The 12,127-nt window shown below is 42.6% G+C and overlaps 2 long non-coding RNA genes across 2 annotated transcripts; both read right to left on the reverse strand.

Annotated features, from left to right (window-relative positions):
* Window positions 1-2,947: 2,947 nt before the first annotated feature.
* LOC311026612 lies at window positions 2,948-3,768 on the reverse strand. The gene is made up of 3 exons (XR_014598504.1): window positions 3,684-3,768; window positions 3,459-3,477; window positions 2,948-3,250 (listed from the first exon to the last, which is right to left on the reverse strand). It is a non-coding gene; the product is annotated as an uncharacterized lncRNA (long non-coding RNA).
* A 4,604-nt stretch (window positions 3,769-8,372) lies between these two features.
* LOC311027354 lies at window positions 8,373-9,193 on the reverse strand. The gene is made up of 3 exons (XR_014598593.1): window positions 9,109-9,193; window positions 8,884-8,902; window positions 8,373-8,675 (listed from the first exon to the last, which is right to left on the reverse strand). It is a non-coding gene; the product is annotated as an uncharacterized lncRNA (long non-coding RNA).
* Between the last annotated feature and the right edge of the window lie 2,934 nt (window positions 9,194-12,127).

The raw sequence follows: 12,127 nt of genomic DNA on the forward strand, positions 1-12,127 counted from the left end.
CACCGGGCTTGGCGAGCATTCAACCTCTTTGCAGTTTGGATGTACGCAAGGTTCTTGTGGTCTGTCCAGACGATGAATAGCTTCTCTGCCCCCTCCAGCCAGTGCCTCCACTCCTCCAGAGCTAGCTTGACGGCTAGTAGCTCCCGGTTGCCGACATCATAGTTCTGCTCTGCAGGGGACAAACGACGAGACAGAAAGGCACAAGGATGCAGGCGATTATCGGGACCAACATACTGTGATAGAACAGCCCCGACACCAGAGTCAGAAGCATCAACCTCCACAATGAACTGCTTACTGGTGTCAGGCTGTATGAGAACTGGTGCAGAGGTGAACAATTTCTTAAGCTTACGAAAAGCCATGTTGGCCTCCTCTGTCCACCTAAACGTCACATTGACAGACGTGAGTTTGGTCAGAGGCGAGGCAACCTTACTGTAGTCTCGAATGAAGCGCCGGTAGAAATTGGCAAAGCCCAGAAACTGCTGCAGTTCCTTCCTGGAAGCTGGAACCGGCCATTCCTCCACCGCCCGGACCTTGGCTGGATCCGGCATGAGACGACCACTCTGAACAATGTAGCCAAGGAAAGAGACAGTGTTAGTGTGAAACTCACATTTCTCAGCTTTAGCAAACAGTTTGTTTTCCAACAGACGGGAGAGGACTTGTCTGACGTGGGTTATGTGTTCGTCGACAGAGCGGGAAAAAATCAGGATGTCATCCAGGTAAACAAAAACAAATCTGTTGAGGAAACATTAATCAGAGCTTGAAAGACTGCAGGAGCATTGGTGAGCCCAAATGGCATTACTAAATACTCAAAATGGCCCAGTGGTGTGTTGAATGCCGTTTTCCACTCGTCCCCTTCCTTGATGCGAATGAGATGATAGGCATTACGAAGATCTAATTTAGTGAAAATTGTTGCACCATGCAGGAGTTCGAAAGCAGAGTTGAGTAACGGGAGTGGGTACTTGTTCTTAACGGTAATGTTGTTCAAACCCCGAAAATCAATGCATGGGCGGAGAGTATTGTCCTTCTTGTTCACAAAGAAAAACCCAGCTCCGGGCGAGGCAGGGCTGGGGGCAGGCAAATGGCAGGGCACGAGGGTGAAACTACGAACTGGCGATGAGTGGAGGGAGAGACCGGCTTAAGACTGCAGTGGAGATCAGGGAATCAGGTAGATGAGCAGCAGGTGTGCAGAGGGTGGATGCAGTAGGTCCCCCCGCCCAGCCCGGGGGGAAGGAAAACACGGACAAAGAGCAGAGAAGAACTGGATCCGGACAGGATCCTGACAGCAACATTAACTATGGAAGGTGTCCCAGGTGCAAACATGAACTCTTGTTTATTTGTGTCAACCCCGTGTGTTTGGTATATTATACATAGTATTACCACCATATTTGAAATTTGATTTCAGACACAGAACTGATGATAATGTATTATATTATGGAAATACTCTGTATTGTTATTATTCCTCCTGCTCTTTGCACTCCACGATTTGCTCACAGCTCCCCATGACTGTCCATAGGGTCTCACCCAATCTGGTCCTCACAAATACCATTAAAATTTGGATCCAGTTCAGGAAGCAGTACGGCTTGCAAAGTGCTTCGATCCTTGCCCCAGTGTTGAATAACTATGCGTTTCTCCCTTCCTGCACCGATCCTACATTTGGCATATGGTCGGATTAGGGCCTCAAATCGCTTCATGACCTGCATGACGAGGGTGTTTTTACGTCCTTTGCATCTATGTCGGACAAATGCAGCCTGCCTAATAGCCACTTTTTTTGGTACCTTCAAATGAGACATTTTATCCAAAAGCAATTCCCTAATTTTCCGAACCGTCCCCCTGAAGCTGAGATGGACCAGTTCCTGTCTCTCAACATACAACACAGAAGACTGATATCTGTCATTTATAATAAGATTGCTCTTCTGAGCCCAGTCCCCACTGTATCGCCTAAAAATCCATGGGAAAAGGATTTGGGGTAGACCTTACTGAGGTCCAGTGGAGGGACATTTAAAACTGGTTCACTCATCCTCCATTTGTGCCGGGCACGGCCTATTACAGTGGAAGGTGCTTCACAGAGCCCATTTCACCAATGCTAAATTGGCTAAGATACACCCTAGTCACAGTGATGCTTGTAAGCGTTGTAAGCAGTCCCCAGCTGATCACACACATGTTCTGGACGTGCCCAAAACTTGCTGAGTTCTGGTCCGATATATTTCAAATCCTCTACAGGCTCTTAACACAAATTTGGAACCAAATCCCCTGACTGCTCCCTCCGTTTAAAAATCTGTCCATCACTACACAGCGTGTCGTGGCCTTACCACCCTGCTCGCCAGACGTACCATTCTCCTTATATGGAAACATGTTTCTCCCCCGACTCACAATAGCTGGATACATGAAATGTTACAATGCCTACGGTTAGAGAAGTTAAGGTTCTCACAGAAGGGATCTTTGACAGCATTCCACAAAACTTGAGACCCACTGCTGGCGTTTATTAGTGATAGTCTCACTGTTATTCCTGATGATGCTGAGGATACTTCCTAATACTTGGAAGGAGAGAGCCCCCCCCCCCCCTTTAGTTTTTTATATTTATCTATTTTTTTACTCTGATTATTTTTAATATTTTCAACCATTTTCGATGTATTATGTTTCATTGTACCTGAATTATCTCCTTATGTTATGTGTTATGTAATTGCTTCGTTGTTTACTGTGACTACGTCTGACATGGGCTGTTGGGAGGGATAGTGGGAGTTATGTCGGGGTTTTTTCTTTTCTTTTCCCACCTTAAAGCAGATGCAATGATGTATGATACAACTGTTGTACTTTTCTCTTTTTATCTGTCTGCCAAAACTCAATAAAAGAATTTGGAGGAAAAAAAGAACTGAATGACTGATGACCACTATTAATTGTTGAAAAACACAAACATTTCATTACATTTTTAATAAGACAATAGACAGAATTAGATTTTTTAGAATGCTTATTTATTCACGACACCATTCTCACCAACCACTTCAAAATTCCTCAATTTACCAAGTAAGCACATATTTATTAAGAACAATTGGTTGACATTTCTTATGTTGAACAGCAAGAAGCAGGAATTTTTAGTGAAGTGGCTTCTTCAGTCGAGTGAGAACGAGTCTGGTCTCAGTGGTAACGATCTGAACGTTTGTCCAGCTGCTCTTCCTGAGCTCCATACCTGTAACCCCACTGGTTGTTACCAGACGTGGCCCCCCCCTGGTTGTTATTGCCCTCGAAGATATCCCTGGTGGATGAAGAGAAGATTCAGCAGTAGAACATAATGTTATAAGAAGAGAAGAAGTTGAAGTAGTAGTGTTTCTACTAGTACTATGAGTTGTATCTCATTTACTTCCACAATTACATGAATGTTGCATTTAGTTTAATATTTATTGTAATGATAGTAGTTTCTTTGTTGAAAACACAATAACAATGGTAGAAACAGAAGTACTTACCTATTGTTTCCTTTGTGACCTAAATAGAGAAGAGAACAACAAGATTAGGTTAACTCTTCATGTTTAATCACAGAAAACAGTAACAGTGTGCCAGTAACATGTGTTTGTAGAGTAATCAGTATGAACACATGGTATAGTGGAGGGTTATAGACATTCATTGTACACACTCCTGTGTCGTAACTATGTATAAAAAATGTTCAATGAATATAGATTCTGTGACTGTACCTCCATAGACAGTGTAACCCTCTCCAGGTTCAGCCATGAGGACGACCATGGACAACACAAGAAAGAGCGCGATGCACTTCATCCTGAAAAACAAGAAGCAAACATACGACAGGGGCAACAGTTAGTGACTTTTAAGAAGAAAGCTGTTCATTTTTACTCCTTTTATCATGCAGGTTTTAAGCCAGAATACATATCAATTGAACAGATGTCTAACAACTGTCCTGGTCCTACTGTCAGTAAATGAGGAATACATATTTAGTCCTTACCTTTCTTTGAGTCAAAGTATGCAGGAGGCTGTCAAAGAGAACTTGAGTGAGCAATGTGATGTAAATCTCTGTGATGGTCCAGTACATCCATGTCTCTTTTTATAGCAATGGATGAACTCCTTTAGTCATTGTTTACCCAGAATTTGGCAATCCAGGAAGGTAAACCCAACGCAGTGTCATTGCATGTTGCAATGTGGTGGTAAATGTCTGATCTGTTATCTTTCCAAAGAAACTGAAAAAAACTGCCGTCTGACTTTTTTAATATTTTCTTAACAGTTTTTCAGTGTTTTTTCTTCTCCAGCTTCCGTAGTTTTCTATTCGTTCTGAATCAGAATTGTAAAAGACTTGAATCCAAAATACAGCAAGAAGTTAAATGGACAGATGGTGTTCTAAAAACTATGATTAGGTATTGTAGTTAAAGACATTTGCTCCCATATTTACGGTGGCCCTGAAGGGCAAACGGCAACAACATTAACAAAAACACGACATTAACAAAAATACAACATTAACAAAAACACAACAAAGCGTTGTGTTGTTCTTTTTGTCCTTGTTAATGTCGTTGCCGTTTACCCTTCAGGGCCACTGTACTGATTGCTGTAACTTAAATTCATAGTCCTTCTCAGAATCATAATTTAGTCAAATCCAAACACAGGTATGATACAAATATTTTTCTCACTTTCCAAGGATATGATTATGACTTTATGGATCACTGAGGGGGCCTACCTCGCACAGGCCCAGGGGCCCAAATTTGCACAGAACAACCAGTATGTGATGAAGCTACGAGCAAGACATGGATTAAAGTCCTGGTAGACATGTCTGAGAGGAGGCGTGTGTATTGAAAACAATAGTGGACTAAGAATGGATCCTTGAGGAACACCCCAATTGAATTGAGCTACAGAGGATTTCCTACAGAAGTACAGTAGGTCATTCGCATTTAACAAGGGCTAAAACCTGATTGAAAACTGTCTCATAAAAGAACTTGACTTATATATATATATATATGAATATGTGTTCCAATCACTTCCATGGCCACAGGTGTATAAAAGCAAGTACCTAGGCATGCATACTGTTTCTACAAACATTTGTGAAAGAATGGGTCGCTCTCAGGAGCTCAGTGAATTCCAGTGTGGTACTGTGATTGGATACCACCAGTGTAACAAGTCCAGTCGTGAAATGTCCTCACTCCTAAATATTCCACAGTCAACTGTCAGTGGGATCATAACAAAGTGGAAGCGATTGGGAACGACAGCAACTCAGCCAAGAAGTTGTCGGCCACGTAAAATGACGGAGTGAGGTCAGCAGATACTGAGGCACATAGTGCACAGAGGTCACCAACTTTCTGCAGAGTCAATCACTACAGACCTCCAAACTTCATGTGGCCTTCAGATTAGCTCAAGAACAGTGTAGAGAGCTTCATGGAATGGGTTTCCATGGAGATGAGCTGCATCCAAGCCATACATCAGCAAGTGCAATGCAAAGCGTTGGATGCAGTGGTGTAAAGCACGCCGCCACTGGACTGTAGAGAAGTGGAGACGTTCTCTAGAGTAACCAATCACGCTTCTTCATCTGGTAATCTGATGGATGAGTCTGGGTTTGGTGGTTGCCAGGACAACGGTACTTGTCTGACTGCATTGTGCCACCTGTAAAGTTTGGTGGAGGGGGATTATGGTGTGGGGCTGTCTTTCAGGAGCTGGGCTTGGCCCCTTAGTTCCAGTGAAAGGAACTCTGAATGCTTCAGCAGACCAAGAGATGTTGGACAATTCCATGCTCCCAACTTTGTGGACCAGTTTGGGGATGGCCCCTTCCTGTTCCAACATGACTGTGCACCAGTGCACAAAGCAAGGTCCATAAAGACATGGAGGAGAGAGTTTGGTGTAGATGAACTTGACTGGTCTGCACAGAGTCCTGACCTCAACCCGATAGAACACCTTTGGGATGAATTAGAGTGGAGACTGAGAGCCAGGCCTTCCCTCCAACATCAGTGTGATCTCACAAATACACTTCTGGAAGAATGGTCCAAACGTCCCATAAACACACTCCTAAACCTCGTGGGACGCCTTCTAGAAGAGTTGAAGCTGTTATCGCTGCAAAGGATGGACCGATGTCATATTTAACCCTATGGATTAAGAATGGAGGTCACTAAAATTCATATGCAAGTCAAAGCAGGTGAGCGAATACTTTTGGCAATATAGTGTATGTGTGTGTGTATATAATATCATGCAGAGATGAAAAGTAGTGTACCTTATGGTATATATAATGTATATAATGGTATATAATGATGATTGATACCTCTCATGCAGAACTTGTGTGCCAAGTCGAGCAGCTTCTACTTTCTTCCTCTTTCTCGGTTATGAAATTCAGTGGGTTTGAAGATGACTCACGATGATTAAGGTGACTGACTTCTCTGTAGAGTGAATCAGGATCAAGACCAGATCATCATCATGGTGCAACATTAACTATGGAAGGTGTCCCAGGTGCAAACATGAACTCTTGTTTATTTGTGTCAACCCCGTGTGTTTGGTATATTATACATAGTATTACCACCATATTTGAAATTTTATTTCAGACACAGAACTGATGATAATGTATTATATTATGGAAATACTCTGTATTGTTATTATTCCTCCTGCTCTTTGCACTCCACGATTTGCTCACAGCTCCCCATGACTGTCCATAGGGTCTCACCCAATCTGGTCCTCACCAATACCATTAAAATTTGGATCCAGTTCAGGAAGCAGTACGGCTTGCATAGTGCTTCGATCCTTGCCCCAGTGTTGAATAACTATGCGTTTCTCCCTTCCTGCACCGATCCTACATTTGGCATATGGTCGGATTAGGGCCTCAAATCGCTTCATGACCTGCATGACGAGGGTGTTTTTACGTCCTTTGCATCTATGTCGGACAAATGCAGCCTGCCTAATAGCCACTTTTTTCGATACCCTCAAATGAGACATTTTATCCAAAAGCAATTCCCTCATTCTCCGAACCGTCCCCCTGAAGCTGAGATGGACCAGTTCCTGTCTCTCAACATACAACACAGAAGACTGATATCTGTCATTTATAATAAGATTGCTCTTCTGAGCCCAGTCCCCACTGTATCGCCTAAAAATCCATGGGAAAAGGATTTGGGGTAGACGTTACTGAGGTCCAGTGGAGGGACATTTAAAACTGGTTCACTCATCCTCGATTTGTGCCAGGCACGGCCTATTACAGTGGAAGGTGCTTCACAGAGCCCATTTCACCAATGCTAAATAGGTTAAGATACACCCTAGTCACAGTGATGCTTGTAAGCATTGTAAGCAGTCCCCAGCTGATCACACATGTTCTGGACGTGCCCAAAACTTGCTGAGTTCTGGTCCGATATATTTCAAATCCTCTACAGGCTCTTAACACAAATTTGGAACCAAATCCCCTGACTGCTTAGTCTGGTTTTCACCATACTAATGGTCAATCTTTTAAGATTGAACATTAGTCTGGGGAAGCTGCGCTTTGTTTCTACTGCTCAAGAGGCGGGATCAATGGGCATCGTTCAAATGAACGATGCCCATTGTGTTTCGTCATCGTCACGTCACCGGCCAATAGCGTGCCAGGAGAGAATGGCCGTTTCTGATTGGAGCCAAAGATTCTGGCAATGTAACAGCGAAAGTAAGCCTGAGGGTGTCCAGCCTAAACTGCCGAGCGAAATCCAAATTTCCCGGAAGTTCAGGCAGGGTTCACCCAGCCTACTGACTGCTCCCTCCGTTTAAAAATCTGTCCATCACTACACAGCGTGTCGTGGCCTTTACCAACCTGCTCGCCATTCTCCTTATATGGAAACATGTTTCTCCCCCGACTCACAATAGTTGGATACATGAAATGTTACAATGCCTACGGTTAGAGAAGCTAAGGTTCTCACAGAAGGGATCTTTGACAGCATTCCACAAAACTTGAGACCCACTGCTGGCTTTTATTAGTGAAAGTCTCACTGTTATTCCTGATGCTGCTGAGGATACTTCCTAATACTTGGAAGGAGAGAGCACCCCCCCCCCCCCCCTTTATTTTTTTATATTTATCTATTTTTTTTTTGTTACTCTGATTATTTTTAATATTTTCAACCATTTTCGATGTATTATGTTTCATTGTACCTGAATTATCTCCTTATGTTATGTGTTATGTAATTGCTTCGTTGTTTACTGTGACTACGTCTGACATGGGCTGTTGGGAGGGATAGTGGGAGTTATGTCGGGGTTTTTCTTTTCTTTTCCCACCTTAAAGCAGATGCAATGATGTATGATACAACTGTTGTACTTTTCTCTTTTTATCTGTCTGCCAAAACTCAATAAAAGAATTTGGAGGAAAAAAAGAACTGAATGACTGATGACCACTATTAATTGTTGAAAAACACAAACATTTCATTACATTTTTAATAAGACAATAGACAGAATTCGATTTTTTAGAATGCTTATTTATACACGACACCATTCTCACCAACCACTTCAAAATTCCTCAATTTACCAAGTAAGCACATATTTATTAAGAACAACTGGTTGACATTTTTTATGTTGAACAGCAAGAAGCAGGAATTTTCAGTGAAGTGGCTTCTTCAGTCGAGTGAGAACGAGTCTGGTCTCAGTGGTAACGATCTGAACGTTTGTCCAGCTGCTCTTCCTGAGCTCCATACCCGTAACCACACTGGTTGTTACCAAACGTGGCCCCCCCCTGGTTGTTATTGCCCTCGTAGATATCCCTGGTGGATGAAGAGAAGATTCAGCAGCAGAACATAATGTTATAAGAAGAGAAGAAGTTGAAGTAGTAGTGTTTGTACTAGTACTATGAGTTGTATCTCATTTACTTCCACAATTACATGAATGTTGCATTTAGTTTAATATTTATTGTAATGATAGTAGTTTCTTTGTTGAAAACACAATAACAATGGTAGAAACAGAAGTACTTACCTATTGTTTCCTTTGTGACCTAAATAGAGAAGAGAACAACAAGATTAGGTTAACTCTTCATGTTTAATCACAGAAAACAGTAACAGTGTCCCAGTAACATGTGTTTGTAGAGTAATCAGTATGAACACATGGTATAGTGGAGGGTTAAAGACATTCATTGTACACACTCCTGTGTCGTAACTATGTATAAAATATGTTCTATGAATATAGATTCTGTGACTGTACCTCCATTGACAGTGTAACCCTCTCCAGGTTCAGCCATGAGGACGACCATGGACAACACAAGAAAGAGCGCGATGCACTTCATCCTGAAAAACAAGAAGCAAACATACAACAGAGGCCACAGTTAGTGACTTTTAAGAAGAAAGCTGTTCATTTTTACTCCTTTTATCATGCAGGTTTTAAGCCAGAATACATATCAATTGAACAGATGTCTAACAACTGTCCTGGTCCTACTGTCAGTAAATGAGGAATACATATTTAGTCCTTACCTTTCTTTGAGTCAAAGTATGCAGGAGGCTGTCAAAGAGAACTTGAGTGAGCAATGTGATGTAAATCTCTGTGATGGTCCAGTACATCCATGTCTCTTTTTATAGCAATGGATGAACTCCTTTAGTCATTGTTTACCCAGAATTTGGCAATCCAGGAAGGTAAACCCAACGCAGTGCCATTGCATGTTGCAATGTGATGGTAAATGTTTGATCTGTTATCTTTCCAAAGAAACTGAAAAAAACTGCCGTCTGTTTTTCAGTGTTTTTTCTTCTCCAGCTTCCGTAGTTTTCTCTTCGTTCTGAATCAGAATTGTAAAAGACTTGAATCCAAAATACAGCATAAGTTAAATGGACAGATAGTGTTCTAAAAACTATGATTAGGTATTGTAGTGAAAGACATTTGCTCCCATATTTACGGTGGCCCTGAAGGGCAAACGGCAACAACATTAATAAAAACACGACATTAACAAAAATACGACATTAACAAAAACACAACAAAGCGTTGTGTTGTTCTTTTTGTCCTTGTTAATGTCGTTGCCGTTTACCCTTCAGGGCCACTGTACTGATTGCTGTAACTTAAATTCATAGTCCTTCTCAGAATCATAATTTAGTCAAATCCAAACACAGGCATGATACAAATATTTTTCTCACTTTCCAAGGATATGATTATGACTTTATGGATCACTGAGGGGGCCTACCTCGCACAGGCCCAGGGGCCCAAATTTGCACAGAACAACCAGTATGTGATGAAGCTACGAGCAAGACATGGATTAAAGTCCTGGTAGACATGTCTGAGAGGAGGCGTGTGTATTGAAAACAATAGTGGACTAAGAATGGATCCTTGAGGAACACCCCAATTGAATTGAGCTACAGAGGATCTCCTACAGAAGTACAGTAGGTCATTCGCATTTAACAAGGGCTAAAACCTGATTGAAAACTGTCTCATAAAAGAACTTGACTTATATATATATATATATGAATATGTGTTCCAATCACTTCCACGGCCACAGGTGTATAAAAGCAAGTACCTAGGCATGCATACTGTTTCTACAAACATTTGTGAAAGAATGGGTCGCTCTCAGGAGCTCAGTGAATTCCAGTGTGGTACTGTGATTGGATGCCACCAGTGTAACAAGTCCAGTCGTGAAATGTCCTCACTCCTAAATATTCCACAGTAGTGTTGTCACGATACCAACATTTTGGTACCGGTACCGGTACCAACATGTGTTTCGGTACTTTTCGATACTTTTCGATACTTTTTCAAATAAAAAGTGAATCCAAAAAATGTCATTACTGACTTTATTTTAATAGAAAATCTACAGAACAATAACATATTAATCAGCACACAAAATAAAATACCACAAAGACAAGCTTTTCTAATACACACAATTTTAAAAATGTTAAAATATAAATACAATAATATAATATAAAATATAATAATATAAATAAACCAGCTCTATTTTTTTCTTCCAGAGCTACTTTTGTTAAGAGTGAAGGGGGGTGGCGCTTGCTTTTAGCACTGAATGTGGCTTTTTTTCCTGAGTAAATGACCTGTCGTTCCCTGAGCTCAGTGTGCAGGTCTGGGTGCTTGTCCTTTAAGTCGGAGGTGTTTCCGCAGTTAGCCATGCTTGTTTTAAACACTGTTTACACAGTGGTGCATCGCGTTAACTGCCTCGCCTTGCTCATTTGTTTTTAGCTAAAGTACGGCCATATCGCACTTCGCGGCGCTGGTTTGTCCGCAAGTTGCGGCGTGGTGACGGTTGCAGCAGCCGTTCTCCTCTCCGTGCTTCGCTCGCTCGCTCGCTCTCTCTCTCTTTCTCTCTCTCTCGCGCTCTCCAAGCTTTCCTCCTGCGCCGTTTTTTTGCTCCAGTCCACGCTGCTAGCTAACTTGCTAGCCGTTTCCTCCGGCTTGCTTGCTTTTTGTTTTTATTTCCCCAAGCTGGCTCGCTCCTCGTCCTCTCAGCTGTAGTTACAAGGCAGTGACGTCACGTGGCGAGTTCGCTGCGCTGTTGCGGCCGCTGCAAGTACCGGTCCCGTCCAAATGCAATATAGTACCGTTTTAAATGCCTCAGTATCCCGGTACCAAATTAGTACCGGTATACCGTGCAACCCTATTCCACAGTCAACTGTCAGTGGGATCATAACAAAGTGGAAGCGATTGGGAACGACAGCAACTCAGCCAAGAAGTGGTCGGCCACGTAAAATGACGGAGTGAGGTCAGCAGATACTGAGGCACATAGTGCACAGAGGTCACCAACTTTCTGCAGAGTCAATCACTACAGACCTCCAAACTTCATGTGGCCTTCAGATTAGCTCAAGAACAGTGTAGAGAGCTTCATGGAATGGGTTTCCATGGAGATGAGCTGCATCCAAGCCATACATCAGCAAGTGCAATGCAAAGCGTTGGATGCAGTGGTGTAAAGCACGCCGCCACTGGACTCTAGAGCAGTGGAGACGTTCTCTGGAGTGACCAATCACGCTTCTTCATCTGGTAATCTGATGGATGAGTCTGGGTTTGGCGGTTGCCAGGACAACGGTACTTGTCTGACTGCATTGTGCCACCTGTAAAGTTTGGTGGAGGGGGATTATGGTGTGGGGTTGTTTTTCAGGAGCTGGGCTTGGCCCCTTAGTTCCAGTGAAAGGAACTCTGAATGCTTCAGCAGACCAAGAGATGTTGGACAATTCCATGCTCCCAACTTTGAGGACCAGTTTGGGGATGGCCCCTTCCTGTTCCAACATGACTGTGCACCAGT

Source organism: Eutrigla gurnardus, assembly GCF_963514095.1.
Source record: "Eutrigla gurnardus genome assembly, chromosome: 16".
Lineage (NCBI taxonomy): Eukaryota > Metazoa > Chordata > Actinopteri > Perciformes > Triglidae > Eutrigla > Eutrigla gurnardus.